This window comes from Salvelinus sp. IW2-2015, unplaced genomic scaffold (assembly GCF_002910315.2).
Source record: "Salvelinus sp. IW2-2015 unplaced genomic scaffold, ASM291031v2 Un_scaffold1250, whole genome shotgun sequence".
In the NCBI taxonomy this organism is placed as follows: Eukaryota; Metazoa; Chordata; class Actinopteri; order Salmoniformes; family Salmonidae; genus Salvelinus; species Salvelinus sp. IW2-2015.
In genome coordinates, this window is record NW_019942798.1 from 157456 (window position 1) to 175448 (window position 17993).

A 17993-nucleotide genomic window follows, 5' to 3' on the forward strand; every position below is an offset into this window, starting at 1 on the left:
GTACTGAGCAAATGTCAAATTGGCTTTTTACCAAATTACCGTACAACAGACCATGTATTCACCCTACACACCCTAATTGACAACCAAACAAACCAAAACAAAGGCAAAGTCTTCTCATGCTTTGTTGATTTCAAAAAAGGCTTCGACTCAATTTGGCATGAGGGTCTGCTATACAAATTGATGGAAAGTGGTGTTGGGGGTAAAACATACGACATTATAAAATCCATGTACAACAAACACAAGTGTGCGGTTAAAATGGCAAAAACACCACATTTCTTCACACAAGGGTGGGGTGAGACAGGGATGCAGCCTAAGCCCCACCTCTTCAACATATATATCAACGAATTGGCGCGGGCACTAGAACAGTCTGCAGCACCCGGTCTCACCCTACTAGAATCCGAAGTCAAATGTCTACTGTTTGCTGATGATCTGGTGCTTCTGTCACCAACCAAGAGGGCCTACAGCAGCACCTAGATCTTCTGCACAGATTCTGTCAGACCTGGGCCCTGACAGTAAATCTCAGTAAGACCAAAATAATGGTGTTCCAAAAAAGGTCCAGTCGCCAGGACCACAAATTCCATCTAGACACCGTTGCCCTAGAGCACACAAAAACTATACATACCTCGGCCTAAACATCAGCACCACAGGTAGCTCCACAGAGCTGTGAACGATCTGAGAGACAAGGCAAGAAGGGCATTCTATGCCATCAAAAGGAACATAAATTTCAACATACCAATTAGGATCGCTAAAAATACTTGAATCAGTCATAGAGCCCATTGCCCTTTATGGTTGTGAGGTCTGGGGTCCGCTCACAAACCAAGATTTCACAAAATGGGACAACAACACCAAATTGAGACTTCGCATGCAGAATTCTGCAAAAATATCCTCCGTGTACAACGTAGAACACCAAATAATGCATGCAGAGCAGAATTAGGCCGATACCCACTAATTATACAAAATCCAGAAAAGAGCCGTTAAATTCTACAACCACCTAAAAGGAAGCGATTCCCAAACTTCCATAACAAAAGCCATCACCTACAGAGAGATGAACCTGGAGAAAAGTCCCCTAAGCAAGCTGGTCCTGGGCTCTGTTCACAAACACAAACACACCCCACAGAGCCCCAGGACAACAGCACAATTAGACCCAACCAATCATGAGAAAACAAAAAGATAATTACTTGACACATTGGAAAGAATTAACAAAAAAACAGAGCAAACTAGAATGCTATTTGGCCCTAAACAGAGAGTACACAGTGGCAGAATACCTGACCACTTGACTGACCCAAACTTAAGGAAAGCTTTGACTATGTACGACTCAGTGAGCATAGCCTTGCTATTGAGAAAGGCCGCCGTAGGCGGACATGGCTCTCAAGAGAAGACAGGCTATGTGCTCACTCCCACAAAATGAGGTGGAAACTGAGCTCGCACTTCCTAACCTCCTGCCCAATGTATGAACCATATTAGAGAGACATATTTCCCTCAGATTACACAGATCCACAAAGAATTCGAAAAACAAATCCAATTTTGATAAACTCCCATATCTACTGGGTGAAATTCCACAGTGTGCCATCACAGCAGCAAGATTTGTGACCTGTTGCCACAAGAAAAGGCAACCAGTGAAGAACAAACACCATTGTAAATACAACCCATATTTATGCTTATTTATTTTAACTTGTAACAATGTACAAATGGTTTAAGCACACAACACTGTATATATATATATCGAATTTGTAATGTCTTTTTTGTTTGAAACTTCTGTATGTGTAATGTTTACTGTTAATTTGTATTGTTTTATTTCACTTTTTATATTATCTACCTCACTTGCTTTGCAATGTTAACACATGTTTCCCATGCCAATAAAGCCCCTGAATTGAATTGAATTGAGACGAGAGAGACATGCGAGAGAGAGAGACACAGAGAGAGAGAGAGAGAGAGACACGAGAGAGAGAGAGACAGAGAGAGAGAAGAGACACGAGAGAGAGAGAGAGACACGAGAGAGAGAGAGAGACACCGAGAGAGAGAGAGAGACACCGAGAGAGAGAAGACACGAGAGAGAAAGAACGAGAGAGAGAGAACGAGAGAGACGAGAGCGACAAGAGAGACGAGTTACACTAGAGATGAGACACTAGAGAGACTAGAACGGCTAGAGAGAGACGAGAGACGAGAGCAGCTAGAGAGAGAGAGAGACGAGAGCAGCTAGAGAGAGAGAGAGACCGGCGTGAGCTGCAGAGTTACGGTGGCTGAGTTCTTTGAGAAATGCTTAGCGGATTCTCCTTCTCCAATTCAGCCCAAGCCTGCATAAGCAGCGTCAGTACAGTCACTGTCTTTCTGTTGCTCTCTCTAACTCAACTCTGTCTCTCTGCCTTTCTTCAATCTCCAGCTTTTTAAACTCCAACAGCATCCCAGGAAGAACATAAGACTCCCACACTCTGAAATCTCTTCTGTTGTTTTCTCCCCATCTCTTCTGTTGTCATCAAACGGTCCTCCCATTGGGGTGTTAGGGGCAGCGCCCCACTTGTGATTAGCCAATTACAATGGGGCGCTGCCCCTAACGCACTAAGGAGGGACCGCCGCTGATGACCACAACAAAAGAGATGGGCGAGAGAGAGGTGTAATATAAACGAATGGATTATGTTTTAAAATGCTCAGAAAAGCGTGGCAAATGGTACACTTTCCTGTTTCTAAAATCTATTGTTGAAAACAAGCTTTTCAGTTAAATTCTACACTGCCCTCAGTGACTGACAGCACAGCTCCTCTCAGTGAGGGCGCAGAGACCAACACTGCCCTCAGTGACTGACAGCAGCAGCTCCGTCTCAGTGAGCGCAGAGACCAACACTGCCCTCAGTGACTGACAGCACAGCTCCGTCTCATGAGCGCAGAGACCAACACTGCCCTCAGTGACTGACAGCACAGCTCCGTCTCAGTGAGCGCAGAGACCAACACTGCCCTCAGTGACTGACAGCACCAGCTCCGTCTCAGTGAGCGCAGAGACCAACACTGCCCTCAGTGACTGACAGCACAGCTCCGTCTCAGTGAGCGCAGAGACCAACACTGCCCTCAGACTGACAAATGTTCTGAAGGCTGGTATGTTCTGAAGGCTGGTATGTTCTGAAGGCTGGTATGTTCTGAAGGCTGGTATGTTCTGAAGGCTGGTATGTTCTGAACACTAACCCGTTGGTGGAGTTGGTGGTTTTCAAGCAATAGACAGACGTTTAGGTGGGATTGTCACACACTTTGAAACATCTGCTTTACCACTCATGAGAAATTAAAAACCTGGCAGTGTTATGTTTTGTAGCAGGTCAATTGTGTTAAGACAATGAATAGGCCCAAGGAGAAACAGACTTGGTTAACACACAGAAGACAATGAATCAAATCACATTTTATTGGTCACATACACATGGTTAGCAGATGTTAATGCGAGTGTAGAGAAATGCTTGTGCTTCTAGTTCCGACAGTGCAGTAATATCTAACAAATAATCTAACAATTCCACAACAACTACCTAATACACACAAATCTAAAGGGGTGAATGAGAATATGTACATATAAGTATATGGATGAGCGAGCGGCATAGGCAAGATGCAATAGATGGTGTAGAGTACCGTATATACATATGAGATGAGTAATGTAAGATATGTAAACATTATTTAAGGTGGCATTGTTTAAAGTCACCAGCGATCCATTTATTAAAACCTGTCTAGGACAGGGGTTCCGCTAGCGGAACTCCTCCCACATTCCACTGAAAAGGCAGAGCGGCAAATTCAAATTATTATTATTTTTTTTAATATTTAACTTTCACACATTAACAAGTCCAATACAGCATTTGAAAGATAAACAACTTGTGAATCCAGCCAACATGTCCGCTTTTTTAAATGTTTTACAGAGAAAACACCACATATATTTATGTTAGTTCACCACCAAATAAAAAAGAGGACAGACATTTTTCACAGCACAAGTAGGATGCAAGTAGCATGCACAAGCCAACCTAACTAACCTAGAACCAACCTAAATAACCTAGAAAAAACTACCTCAGATGACAGTCCTATAACATGTTACGCAATAAATCTATGTTTTGTTCAAAATATTTGCATATTTTAGCTATAAATCAGTTTTACATTACTGCTACCATCATAGCTACAGTCAGAAATCGCACGGGAGTAACCAGAGAAAATACAGACACCAACGTCAACTACCTAATTACTCATCATAAAACATTTCAGACAAATATATGGTGGATAGCTAATGAAAGACAAATATCTTGTGAATATAGCCAATATTTCCGATTTTTGAAGTGTTTTACAGCGAAAACACAATATATCGTTATATTAGCTTACTACAATAGCTAGCACACAGCAGCATTGATTCTAGTCAAACAGTAGCGATAGCACAGTTCGACAGATATATGAAAAAGCATCCCAAATTGGGTCCTTATCTTTGTTGATCTTCCATCAGAATGTTCTCCAAGGGGTCCTTTGTTCAGAACCGACTTTATTTGGATCCAGAACGAACGATTTCCTCTTGAATTAGCAAGCACACTGGCAGTGCGGTGCTAACCTCTCATTCTTGAACCAATTTCTTGCGACGCATCACCTCTAAAGTCCAGAATAAATTTCAATAATATAATTAAACTATATTGAAAAAACATACTTTAGGATGATATTGTGACATGTATCAAATAAAATCGAAGCCGGAGAACATATTCACCTTTAACGAGGGCTTTCCAGGAGCCGAGCCCAGGTCCAACTTCGCGCCCAGGAAAAAAAATAAATGGCGCTCCTGTCACTCCAAGAGGTTGTGTTCAATCCCAGGACGAGATAATTAAGTCATTTCTGCTCTCACTTCCGCATGACACCCAGGGGAAGGCGTATGACGTGTTTCTACAGTCATAAGTGACATGCCCTTTTATAGACATGGTCTTGAAGAGAGACTTCGCTTTTGGAAATCTCACTTCCGGATAGGAAATGGTCTGTAAAAAGAGTTCTGTTTCACTTAGAGAAATAATTCAAACGGTTTTAGAAACTAGAGACTGTTTTCTATCCAATAGTAATAATAATAATGCATATTGTACGAGCAAGAATTGAGTACGAGGCCGTTTAAATATCATACGATTTTCTCCAAAAGTGAAAACAGCACCCCCTGTCCTCAACAGGTTAGTGTCCAGTGATCGGGTCTCAATGTAGGCAGCAGCCTCTCTGAGTTAGTGATTGCTGTTTAGCAGTCTGATGGCCTTGAGATAGAAGCTGTTTCTCAATCTCTCAGTCCCAGTTTTGATGCACCTTTACTGACCTCACCTTCTGGATGATAGCGGTGTGAACAGGCAGTGGCTCGGATGGTTGTTGTCCTTGATTATCTTTTTTGGCCTTCCTGTGACATCGGGTGGTGTAGGTGTCCTGGAGGGCAGGTAGTTTGCCCCCGGTGGTGCGTTCTGCAGACCTCACTACCCTCTGGAGAGCCTTGCGGTTGTGGGCGGAGCAGTTGCCGTACCAGGCGGTGATACAGCCCGACAGGATGCTCTCAATTGTGCATCTGTAAAAGTTTGAGTGTCTTTGGTGACAGGACAAATTTCTTCAGCCTCCTGAGGTTGAAGAGGCGCTGTTGCGCCTTCTTCACAACGCTGTCTGTGTGGGTGGACCAATTCAGTTTGTCCGTGATGTGTACGCCCAGGAACTTAACTTTCTCCACTACTGTCCCGTCAACGTGGATGGGGGGTACTCCCTCTGCTGTTTCCTGAAGTCCACGATCATCTCCTTTGTTTTGTTGACGTTGAGTGAGAGGTTATTTTCCTGACATCACACTCCGAGTGTCCTCACCTCCTCCCTGTAGGCTGTCTCATCATCGTTGGTAATCAAGCCCACTACTGTTTTGTCGTCTGCAAACTTGATGATTGAGTTGGAGGTGTGCATGGTCACACAGTCGTGGGTGAACAGGGAGTACAGGAGAGGGCTGAGAATGCACCCTTGTGGGGCCCCTGTGTTGAGGGTCAATGAAGTGGAGATGTTGTTTCCTACCTTCACCACCTGGGGGTGGGCCATGAAGCTGGAGATGGAGTTGAGACCCAGGGCCTCCAGCTTGATGATGAGTTTGGAGGCTATTATGGTGTTGAATGCTGAGCTGTAGTCGATGAACAGCATTCTTACATAGGTATTCCTCTTGTCCAAATGGGATAGGGCAGTGTGATGGCGATTGTATCGTCTGTGGACTTATTGGGGCGGTATGCAAACTGAAGTGGGTCTAGGGTGTCAGGTAAGGTGGAGTTGATATGATCCTTGACTAGCCTCTCAAAGCACTTCATGATGACATGAAGTGAGTGCTACGGGGCGGTAGTCATTTAGTTCAGTTACCTTTGCCTTCTTAGGTACAGGGACAATGGTAGCCATATTGAAGCATGTGGGGACAACAGACTGGAATAGGGAGCGATTGAATATGTCCATAACACACCAGCCAGCTGGTCTGCGCATGCTCTGAGGACGCGGCTAGGGATGCCGTCTGGGCCGGCAGCCTCGCGAGGGTTAACACGTTTAAATGTTTAGTTTGTCTGGAGGCGTGACGTGGCTGTTTTTGTTTTTGTATTTCCTGTAGACCCTGCCACATACGTCGTGTCTGAGCCGTTGAAATGCGACTCCACCTTGTCCCTGTACCGGCATTTCGCTTGTTTGATTGCCTTGTGGAGGGAATAACTACACTGTTTATATTCAGCCGTATTCACAGACCTTTTTCCATGGTTAAATGCGGTTGATCGCGCTTTCAGTTTAGCATTAATGCCACAATCATTCCATGGTTTCTGGTTGTGGCTAGTGGTTGTGGCTAGTGGTTGTGGCTAGTGGTTTTGGGTAGTGGTTGTGGGTAGGTTGTAATGGTCACAGTGGGTACAACATCTCCAATGCACTTCTTTATAAACACACTCACCAAGTCAGCGTATAGGTCGATGTTGTTCTCTGAGGTTGACCGGAACATATTCCAGTCCGCGTGACCAAAACAATCTTGAAGCGTGGCTTCCGATTGGTCAGACCAGCGTTGAATGGTTCTCATCACTGGTACATCCTGTTTGAGTTTCTGCCTATAAGACAGAACGAGCAAGATGGCGTCGTAGTCGGATTTGCTGAAGGGAGGGCGGGGGAGGGCTTTGTATGCATCGCGGAAGTTAGAGTAGCAGTGGTAGAGAGTTTTAGCCTTGCATGTCGTGCAATCAATATGCTGATAGACTTTAGGTAGCCTGAATAGGCCTAGGCTGCAGCCCAAGCAGAAACAGACTTGGTTAACTCACAGAAGATAATGAATAGGCCTAGGCTACTGCCCAAGGAGAAACTACTTGGTTAACTCACAGGAGGAGAAACTACTTGGTTAACTCACAGAAGGAGAAACTACTTGGTTAACTCACAGAAGGAGAAACTTCTATCTTTGCATCTTTTCAATGTCCTTTTGAAATAGTTTTGATTCATTTTCATTAGTGTTAGGTCTATGTGAGCCTAAAGGTGTATCAGAATCAGCATTTTCCTTAATCATCGCCCTCAAAGCTCTCATTCTAAATGATTAAATCACCATGGTTACTGGACTACTATGACACTAATATCCTCATCAAAGTGTTGTTATGGTGACCCCCTGGCCGAGAGCACTATTACAGCATTAACTCTGTGTAAGTACTAATTATCAACCAGTTTGGCCTACTTACCCAATCCAGCGTTCTTTTGGACCACCGGCTTGGCTAACCTGGTATTAAAGTCTCAAACTATTTAAAGTCTCAGACTACATGTTCTTGCATGTTTTTATTTTATTTATTTTTACTCTCAGAAAGAGTACAGTAACTGGTGTTGTAGTGACGTTGAAATTCAGATCCTCGAGGACGTTAGAAAGCACAGCTGGGAATGTCAAACCAAGCACACTGTGAAATGAGGCGAGAAAACTTCACAGGATGATTGAATCTATTTAGAATCTGCTTCCCCTGTGTTTCTATTGGTCAAGCTCTCACAGACCACCGATAAGGTGTAAGAGTGGACACACATACCCACAAACACACACACACACGGTTAGGAGGCTTGTGCGGTCCATTATGGCCTATCTTTATTTTAAGACCTCTCTCCGGTCTTAAAACAATCACCATCCCTGCTGTCTGGATCTCTAGTTGTTAGAGGCTCTAAAGGTGTGTGTGTGTGTGTGTGTGTGTGTGTGTGTGTGTGTGTGTGTGTGTGGTGTGTGTGTGAGATCCTATTCTCCATCTCACACAAAACCATATCTGTTTCCAGAGGCAAATGGATGCTCCTGAAAACCGTCTGGGGAGGGGAGTCCGTGGGAGTTGAAAGACTCATCACATAGGCCTGGTGCACAGGGGAGACACCGGGGGTGTTTTAATGTTATCCATGTGGCTGCACGACTTCTTGCCAGATCGACCATATTTGGATATGATCGACCATACTTGGTTATTTTAGCAACGTTCTCCTTGCTCCCCCCACAGTCGTCAACGAATCGGTTGACCAATATTATCGGGACGATATTAGTCTTTCTCAGAAATATTTGTATCAATCTTTAATCCACCGATATTATATACATAGAATGAACAAATAAGTGTCCTCATTTGCGGTCATTTAAAAAACAAAATCAATGGTTGCCTGAAGAGGGCGCTCTGAGCTGTATATTGAACATTATTCGTCACGAAGTCAGAGTTGGCATGGTGGGTTGACGGTGAGTAGCTCGTCAGCGACAACGTATTTGAATAAGTAAATCATCAAAAGTACGCGAAGCAAGCAGCCCTGTCCTCATCACATGGTTAACGTTAGCTGGCTGGTTAACGTTAGCTGGCTGGTTAACCAGTAATAGTAATGTAGTTAGGCCTTATAGAGCCAGCAAAGCAGTTAGCCTAGCTAGCTAGCTGGCTGTCCTACATATGTTTAAACACTGGACTGGTGCCAAAGTCAACGCAGCCCTGTCCTTGTCACTTGGTTAAAGTTAGCTGGCTATAATAAACTCAAAATGGGGGAATGTTTACTGGTTGCTCAGGAGGTAAAATGGGAAGTCAAATACCTTCTTTTTCTTGATCCAGTAACGAGCAAGTGCTGTGTGTATATTATGTATGTCAAACAGGTGCTGTTAGGTTACAATATAATTGTTCTGAACGTTTTGGAACAATGTAAACAACACTACAGTAATTATAAGGGTACCAGAGAGTCTATTGTCATGTTTATTATGTTTTTTATTTTAAGAAAATAAAAGGTGGAAAGCCTTTATTACAGCAAAGACGAAAAACTATTTTCCCGAAATGTAACGTTTTATTTATTTATTGTTTATGCTAATTATTCAAGGGTCGCTTTATTTTAACACAGGAGAAAGCACATTTTGTTATAAAATAATATAATATTTTTAGAGTTGCACCATTGTTCTTACAGAACATAACCATATACAATTTCAGTAGCGGCTGTCTTAGTGATGGACTGTCCCATCCCCTGTCCCACCCCCACGGCCTCCACAATGGATCAGTCCACTCGGACAGGCGGGAATCAGACAGGTGTCTTGTACACCCTGATTTTTTTTTTATTTATTTTTTTGCTACTGCTCAACTAAAGTAATATCAGTCGACCAACAGCCTATCTACCAAACAATCGACCAGTTCACTAAATGGGGTCAGACCTAAATGTTGTACTTCTTGTTGACAAAATTAATGCCAATGTTGGTTTTTTGAGCTAGCCCCCAATTGACACCCATACACTTCTTGAAGGAGAACTCTCCTTGTCCCAGAATCACCCAGAATGCACTGCGTGGTCCTTTAACGACGCATGGGAAACATAAACAATTGCCGTTAATACAATTGAATTGGAGTTTCCCATCTCCTCAAAAGTATCTCTGAACGCGCTCTCCTTGTGAGGTTGCCATAAACTGTTTTGTTTACGTGACCTTTGACTGTTGTAAAGCATTGTAGTGAATCTACTCAGAGGTCGACCGATTTATGATTTGTCAACATCGATTATTGGAGGAATGAAAAAGCCGATACCGATTAATCGGCCGATTAAAAATAAATAAATAATAATAATAAAAATAAAAAATAAATTATATATAGTCTAAGTCGGAAGTTTACATACATTTAGGTTGGAGTCATTAAAACTCGTTTTTCAACCACTCCACACATTTCTTGTTAACAAACTATAGTTTTGGCAAGTCGGTTAGGACATCTACTTTGTGCATGACAAGTAATTTTTCCAACAATTGTTTACAGACAGATTATTTCACTTATAATTCACTGTATCACAATTCCAGTGGGTCAGAAGTTTACATGGACTAAGTTGACTGTGCCTTTAAACAGCTTGGAAAATTCCAGAAAATTATGTCATGGCTTTAGAAGCTTTTGATAGGCTAATTGACATCATTTGAGTCAATTGGAGGTGTACCTATGGATGTATTTCAAGGCCTACCTTTAAACTCAGTGCCTCTTTGCTTGACATCATGGGAAAATCTGAAGAAATCAGCCAAGACCTGAGAAAATAAACTGTAGACCTCCACAAGTCTGGTTCATCCTTGGGAGCAATTTCCAAATGCCTGAAGGTACCACGTTCATCTGTACAAACAATAGTACGCAAGTATAAATACCATGGGACCACGCAGCCGCCATACCGCTCAGGAAGGAGACGCGTTCTGTCTCCTAGAGATGAACGTACTTTGGTGCGAAAAGTGCAAATCAATCCCAGAACAACAGCAAAGGACCTTGTGAAGATGCTGGAGGAAACAGGTGCAAAGGTATCTACATCCACAGTAAAACGAGTCCTATATCGACATAACCTGAAAGGCCACTCAGCAAGGAAGAAGCCACTACTTCAAAACCGCCATGAAAAAGCCAGAATACGGTTTGCAACTGCACATGGGGACAAAGATTGTACTTTTTGGAGAAATGTCCTCTGGTCTGATGAAACAAAAATAGAACTGTTTGGCCATAATGACCATCGTTATGTTTGGAGGAGAAAAGGGGAGGCTTGCAAGCCGAAGAACATCGTCCCAACCGTGAAGCACGGGGGTGGCCGCATCATGTTGTGAGGGTGCTTTGCTGCTGGAGGGACTGGTGTACTTCACAAAATAGATGGCTTCATGAGGAAGGACAATGTGGATATATTGACGCAACATCAAGACATCAGTCAGGAAGTTAAAGCTTGGTCGCAAATGGGTCTTCCAATTGGACAATGACCCCAAGCATACTTCCAAAAGTTGTGACAAAATGGCTTAAGGACAACAAAGTCAAGGTTTTGGAGTGGCCATCACAAAGCCCTGACCTCAATCCCATAGAAAATTTGTGGTCAGAACTGAAAAAGCGTGTGCGAACAAGGAGGCCTACAAACCTGTCTCTGTTACACCAGCTCTGTCAGAAGGAATGGGCCAAAATTCACCCACCTTATTGTGGGAAGCTTGTGGAAGGCTTCCCAAAACGTTTGACCCAAGTTAAACCATTTAAAGGCAATGCTACCAAATACTAATTGAGTGTATGTAAACTTCTGACCCACTGGGAATGTGATGAAAGAAATGAAAGCTGAAATAAATCCTTCTCTCTACTATTTTTCAGACATTTCACATTCTTAAAATAAAGTGGTGATCCTAACTGACCTAAAACAGGGAATTGTTTCTCGGATTAAATGTCAGGGATTGTGAAAAACTGAGTTTAAATTTATTTGGCTAAGGTGTATGTAAACTTTCGACTTCCACTGCACCCACGTACGTACATATGTACAAACATACATACATACAGTACCAGTCAAATGTTTGGACACACCTACTCACTATATTTTTAATGATGACAATTACAACAAGACTGAATGAACACTTATTTTAACTTAATATAATACATGAATAAAATCAATTTAGTCTCAAATAAATAATGAAACCTGTTCAATTTGGTTTAAAGAATGCAAAAACTAAGTGTTGGAGAAGAAAGTAAAAGTGCAATATGGGCCATGTACAAAGCTATCGTTTTAGTTCCTTGCTCATAACATGAGAATGTATGAAAGCTGGTGGTTCCTTTTAACATGAGTCTTCAATATTCCCAGTTAAGAAGTTTTAGGTTGTAGTTATTGTAGGAATTATAGTACTATTTCTCTATACCATTTGTATTTCATATACCTTTGACTATTGGATGTTCTTATTTGCACTATAGTATTGCCAGCCTAATGTCGGGAGTTGATAGGCTTGAAGTCATAAACAGCTCAATGCTTGAAGCACAGCAACGAGCTTCTGGCAAAAGAGCAGGAAAGTGCTGTTTGAATGAATGCTTACGAGCCTGCTGCTGCCTACCACCGCTCAGTCAGACTGCTGTGTCAAATATAAAATCATAGACTTAATTATAATATAATAAACACACAGAAATACCAGCCTTATATGGTCGAATCCGGAAACTATCATTTCAAATACAAAACGTTTATTCTTTCAGTGAAATACGGAACTGTTCCGTATTTTATCGAACGTGCGGCAACCCTAAGTCTAAATATTGCTGTTACATTGCACAACCTTCAATGTTATGTCATAATTATGTAAAATTCTGGCACATTGATTACGGTCTTAGTTAGTAAGAAATGGTCTTCACACAGTTCAACAAGCTAGGCGACCCAAACTGCTGCATATACCCTGACTCTGGTTGCACAGAATGCAAGAGAAGTGACACAATTTCCCTAATTTAAAATAAATTCATGTTAGTAGGCAATATTAACTAAATATGCAGGTTTCAAAATATATACTTGTGTATTGATAGTTTCAATATGCTTATATTAGGCGAACCAAATGGCACGATTTTCTTTTTACATTTTTATTTATTTACGAATAGCCAGGGGCACACACACAACACTCAGACATAATTTTACAAACAAAGCATTTGTGTTTAGTGAGTCTGCCAGATCAGATGCAGTAGGGATGACCAGGGATGTTCTCTTTGTGTGTGAATTAGACCATTTTCCTGTCCTGCTAAGCATGTCAGGGAAAATGTATAGAGTCGAAAGTGTATTTTCTTTTCTTTAGGAATGTAGTGATGTCAAAGTTGTCAAGTACAGATACCCCCCAAAAAACTACTTAAGTAGTACTTTAAAGTATTTTTTACTTAATTACTTTACACCACTGATTTCAGTGTATAGTTTGATCTTGTGAAAAGTGCAGTTTCAGATTTACATTTACGTAAAGAACGTCCCCAAGAAGAACATGTCTTTTGTATTTATAGTGGATATAGTTGCTTTTTGGTGGTTATTAAACAATGTTAATTTTAATATTTAGGAATCATAATTTAGAGTACAGTATCTGTTAATCCTTTGGAGCACAATTTGTGAATGAAACGGTCTGTTTATCATTTCACCTCTAAAATACCACATATTGGCACATATATTGGTGACTTGCCTCCCTAAAATCGCTATCAGACCCAAGAATCCCATATCGGTAAGCCTCTATTATTTTGGGATGTGTTATTTCATGAATCTCTTTTAGTTCTGCCCTGTCAGCCAAGTTTACTCTCAAAGGGGTGCTTTGACTTTCCCATGATTATATTCTTATAGTTCCTGTTTTGGTCCAAAAATGTTCCTTTTTTTCCTTTCAGATTATCCTGAGATTGACGGACAGGACAGGACAGGAGCCTGTAAGTACTAGACCAACGTTACTTCAATGTTCCTTTAAAAGGTAATAGACAAACGTTACTTCAATGTTCCTTTAAAGGGTTATAGACAAACGTTACTTCAATGTTCCTTTAAAGGGTTATAGACAAACGTTTACTTCAATGTTCCTTTAAAGGGTTATAGACAAACGTTACTTCAATGTTCCTTTAACTTTTACTGCCTCAGAAACCCGGATCCGGGAGCACCCCCCACCCCCACACACTGATTAGCATAGCTAGCATAGCTTCAAAAGTAGATAGTAGCATCTTAATATCATTAAATCACAAGTCCAAGCCACCTAATGAAAGATACAAATCTTGTGAAATAAGCCACCATTTCAGATTTTTAAAATGTTTTACAGGAAGACACAATATGTAAATCTATTAGCTAACCACTGTTAGCAAAATACACCACTATTCTAACTCCATCAGTTTCTACTCCTTCAGGTGCTATCACCCATTCGGCTCAACTAAGATATTGATAGCCAATAACCTATAAAAAAAAACATCAGATGACAGTCTGATAACATATTCATGGTATAGGATAGTTTTTGTTAGAAAAAAGTGCATATTTCAGGTAGAAATCACAGTTTACAATTGCACCGACCATCACAAATTGACTAGAATTACTAGATAGAGCAACGTGTATGACCAATTTACTCATCATAAAACATTTCATAAGAATAGACAAAGCATAGCAATGGAAAGACCCAGTTCTTGTGATTTCAGACCATATTTCAGATTTTCTAAGCGTTTTACAGCGAAAACACAATAAATCGATAAGTTAGCATACCACATGTGAAAACGTTACCAGAGCATCGATTCCAGCCAAAGAGCGCTATAACGTAATCACCGCCAAAAATATATTAATTTTTTCACATAACCTTCTCAGAATTCTTCCGATGACACTCCTGTAACATCATTTTACAATATACATATACAGTTTGTTCGAAAAAGTGCATATTTTAGCCATACAAAACCGTGGTTACACAATAAAAATACTAGGAAATCAAGCCTCAATATGTCTGACGTCATCTATCAGAGTGATCTAGTTTAATTGAAAGCTAATCATATACTTGACTAAAAAATACAGGGTTTACAGGAATCGAAAGACAAATTAGTTCTTAATGCAACCGCTGATTTACATTTTTAAAATTATCCTTACTTTTCAATACAGGTGTTGCCAAGTGAAGCTATACCAAACAAAATGGCGAATTATGCGTTTAAAATATTTCGACAGAAACACGGTTTATCATATTAAATATTGCTTACTTTGAGCTGTTCTTCCATCATATTCTTGGGCAATATCCTTTCTATGTTATAAACGTCTTTTGGTCGATAGATGTCCTCTGTCCTTCGAAATGTCCACCACCAACGACCGACTCCCTAAAACGTGTCCAAACTTTCAGAACGCACAACAAAGAAATTCCTCAAAATCGCACTAAACGGATATAAATTGATATAAAACGGCTCAAATTAACTACATTATGATGTTTTTAACAACTATAACGACTGAAAACATGACCGGAGAAATATTGCTGGTTAGAAAACGATTTGGAACGAGACAGGTCCGATGGCCTTCACGCTTGAGGCGCACATTGAGAAAGGACGGTCTCTGTACATTTTTGTCATTTATAATGGCTGTGAACGCCCATCGACTTCATTGAAAACGTGATGACGTACAGACACCCAGAGGAAGACGTAGGCAGTGTCGGTTCTTCATAGCATTCACTGTGGCCTTATAAACAGACCCCAGATCAGAGGTAAAAATTTCTGAAATCTGAACCCTGTCATGAAAAGTTCTGTAGAAATTGTTCTGTACCACTCAGAGACAAAATTCCAACTTCTATAGAAACTAGAAGGTGTTTTCTATCCAATAATAACAATAATATGCATATTGTACGATCAAGAATTTAGCACGAGGCAGTTTAATTTGGAGACACAAATATGCTAATGCGGAACAGCACCCCCTATAGTTGCAAGAGTTATAGACAAACGTTACTTCAATGTTCCTTTAAAGGGTTATAGACAAACGTTACTTCAATGTTCCTTTAAAGGGTTAGACAAAACGTTACTTCAATGTTCCTTTAAAGGGTTATAGACAAACGTTACTTCAATGTTCCTTTAAAGGTTATAGACAAACGTTACTTCAATGTTCCTTTAAAAGGTTATAGACCAACGTTGCTTTAAGTGTCATTTTCTTTCACTGACTGTTAATAAACTGTGCTCTCTGCAGTGTTTTCAAATTCACTTTTGACTTCTAGCACTGGGTTGGTTGTCAAGGATACTGCTGTTCTTTTCTAGCAGTGTAGTTGAAAAGAGCTTCTATTCTTATCTCAGACCAGTGGGATGTTATGTGAAGTAAATTTAGTATTTTTATTAGAAAATTGACCCTTTGCCAACCCCTGCCCCCCTGGTTACTGTTGCAACCTCAACCCGTGAAGCTAATTTCCCCATACCGACCGCTGGCGAATTCCCCTCACAGTGATCTCAAACTTTGTTTCTAATTCACAATGAAATTTAACACAGACTACTCCTCGCTAATCAGGAAACTATTGGGTATGTTGTGGTGGATTGTCATTACAATTACAATCTCGGGAACCTGGTCAAATTATGGTTATAGTTTAGCTAGCCACTGAATGTCTCTGAATTCACTGTCAGCAATTAAGTGGCTAGCTAGCTAGCATTAGCAGCGTTTGGTGGTCAGTGAGACTGAGAGCTAGCTAACGAGCTGAGCTCGCAAACGATGTAACAAAAGTATAATTTGGGATTTAAAAAATGCTCCAATGGGCTCTTCATTTCATTAACCAAAGTAGCAAGTACCCCTGGTGACCTGTTTAAATTATTTAGCCATTTTTTAAACATTTTAAATTGGACGAGGAGTTCTTCAATGAGTCGGAGGCGAGGGATATATTGCAGACACCCGACCAGGCCCCGATCCCCGTGATTCACTGGAGAAGGAATCTGAGATTTCGAGGCAAAATATCCAGGTGCCTTGTGAGGATCAGGCGACGAGTGGCTAATCTGCCCTTGCCTTCCGTTCTGCTAGCTAACGTTCAATCGCTGGAAAATAAATGGGACGAACTGAAAGCACGTATATCCTACCAACGGGACATTAAAAACTGTAGTATCTTGTGTTTCACCGAGTCGTGGCTGAACGACGACATTAAGAACATACAGCTGGCGGGTTATACACTCTATCGGCAAGACAGAACAGCAGCCTCTGGTAAGACACGGGGCGGGGGCCTATGCATTTATGTAAACAACAGCTGGTGCACGATATCTAAGGAAGTCTCAAAGTTTTGCTCGCCTGAGGTAGAGTATCTCATGATAAACTGTAGATAAGCTGTAGATCTGTATTTTTCGTAACTGTCTACATACCATCACAGACCGAGGCTGGCACTAAAACTGCACTCAATGAGCTGTATTCCGCAATAAGCAAACAGGAAAACGCTCATCCAGAGGCAGGACTCCTGGTGGCCGGTGACTTTAATGCAGGGAAACTTAAATCGGTTTAACCTCATTTCTATCAGCATGTTAAACGTGCAACCAGAGGGAAAACAACTAGACCACCATTACTCCACACACGGAGACGCGTACAAAACTCTCCCCCGCCCTCCATTTGGCAAATCTGACCATAATTTTATCCTCCTGATTCCTGCTTACAAGCAATAAAAGCAGGATGCACCAGTGACTCGGTCAATAAAAAAGTTGTCAGATGAAGCAGATGCTAAACTACAGGACTGTTTTGCTATCACAGACTGGAACATGTTCTGGGATTCTTCCGATGACATTGAGGAATACACCACATCAGTCACTGGCTTTATCAATAAGTGCATCGATGACGTCGTCCCCACAGTGACTGTACGTACATACCCCAACCAGAAGCTATGGTTCTCATCGATGGGGCTGTAGTGGAGGAGGTTGAGAGCTTCAAGTTCTTTTGGCTTCTACATCACCAACAAACTAACATGGTCCATGCACATCAAGATATTCGTGAGGAGGGCACAACAAAACCTATTCCCCCTCAGGAGACTGAAAAGATTTGTTATGGGTCCTCAGATCCTCAAAGGGTTCTACGGCTGCACCTTCGAGAGCATCCTGACTGGTTGCATCACTGCCTAGTATGGCAATTGCTCCGCCTCCGACCGCAAGGCGCTACAGAGGGTAGTGCGTACGGCCCAGTACATCACTGGGGCCAAGCTTCCTGCCATCCAGGACCTCTATACCAGGCGGTGTCAGAGAAAGGCCATAAAAAATATCAAAGACTCCAGCCACCCTATTCACAGACTGTTCTCTCTGCTACCGCATAGCAAGCGGTACCGGAGCACCAAGTCAAGGTCCAAAAGGCTTCTAAACAGCTTCTACCCCCAAGCCATAAGACTCCTGAACAGCTAATCA

At 41.6% G+C, this 17993-nt stretch overlaps 1 protein-coding gene across 1 annotated transcript in view; it reads left to right on the forward strand.

The window, feature by feature from the left end:
* LOC112070174 (signal-induced proliferation-associated 1-like protein 1) overlaps positions 1 to 17993 on the forward strand; it is a gene marked incomplete at its 3' end in the record, with an annotated part of 160698 nt that overhangs the window by 31614 nt on the left and 111091 nt on the right. Inside the window, exon 2 of the mRNA XM_070438855.1 lies at positions 13539 to 13577. The remainder of the gene's footprint in view (positions 1 to 13538; positions 13578 to 17993) is intronic.